The 1,250-nt window shown below is 43.0% G+C and overlaps 1 non-coding gene across 1 annotated transcript; it reads right to left on the reverse strand.

The window, feature by feature from the left end:
* Positions 1-640: 640 nt before the first annotated feature.
* Positions 641-804, reverse strand: LOC118760284 (U1 spliceosomal RNA). Its single transcript, XR_004996687.2, has one exon. It is a non-coding gene; the product is annotated as a U1 spliceosomal RNA (small nuclear RNA).
* Between the last annotated feature and the right edge of the window lie 446 nt (positions 805-1,250).

Consider the following 1,250-nt stretch of genomic DNA (forward strand, 5'->3'; position numbering starts at 1 on the left):
CCACATCTGACTTGATCTCTTTGAAGAGTAGAAAGCCAGTCAAGAAAACATGAAGTCCACTGACCAAGTATCTATTCATTTACACACTGCCACAGCCCGTCTGCTGGCACACCTGGCTGGTAGTCTGGCTGGAGCCCCATGCCTGTTTGTCTGTCATATTTCAGGCCCTACAATCCCCTGACACATCTTCTGCTTCATGACAGAGATGTCACGTTTCACTTCAGAAACCAGCAAAGACTCTCTAAGGAGCAGTCCAGAGTGAAGAGCCACCTCACCTTCCTAGACCCTTCTCCGCTGTCTGGCATGAGTACCAGGTCTGCCTCTCATGAGGTGACATCTAAATGCAGAAATCCCCAAGCCAGTTTTGCTTCCCACCTACAAAATCAACAGTTTCTCTCCTGTATTACGGATGAATTTATGCAAATTGCTCTGTCAGTGGCATGTTATTAGTCTGCCGAATTCTGCATTGTCCAGGTTGCTTAGGAGAGCAGGGATGGAGTTTTGCTCACATGAGCTTTGCTTCTTAAAATTCTCCAATATGGGGGCACACATCGTGGTGCAGCAACTCAAGCCACACCTTGGGACACATATCCCATCTCACAGAGGTTGCAACTGAATCCTGCCTATACTTTTTTTTTAGTAGGGGAAAGCATGGACGCAGTCCCCCACCACCACAAATTATGCAGTCCAGTTTCCCACGTTTGGGGAAATTGCAGCGCTCAGCACATCCCAAGAACAATGGATGAGCCTCACCCTGGGAAAACCACCTGTGTGGTCATGGTATCTCCCCTGTCAGGTAAGTATAAATCCTGCCTATACTTCTGATCCAGCTTCATGCTAATGTCCCAGAGGGGCAGCAATGATGGTTCAAGTACTTGGCTCCCTCTCACATACATGGGAGACTTGGATGAAATTCCTTACTCTAAAAAAAAAAAAAAAAAAAGCAGCAGCAGCAAAAAAATAGTAATAAAAATAAATTCCTTACTCCAGTTTTTTTTTCTATCTTGACTAGCCTGCTGAAAAATTTAGGGGATAAGCCAGACAATAGAAAATCTCTCTCTCTTTCATTCGCTCTCTCCATCACCCTTGATTTTTTTTTAATACATTCAATCAATAAACAAAATTTCAGTATGAGGAACTGTCAACAAGGATGAATATTTGTACCCAAAGACATCTGGGAGGACATTTTGTCATTTTACAGATCTATTTTAACAATTACACATTAATCTTAGGATTTCTCAAACTTTAAA

The sequence above is a fragment of the Ochotona princeps genome, chromosome 27 (genome assembly GCF_030435755.1).
Source record: "Ochotona princeps isolate mOchPri1 chromosome 27, mOchPri1.hap1, whole genome shotgun sequence".
Taxonomy (NCBI): domain Eukaryota; kingdom Metazoa; phylum Chordata; class Mammalia; order Lagomorpha; family Ochotonidae; genus Ochotona; species Ochotona princeps.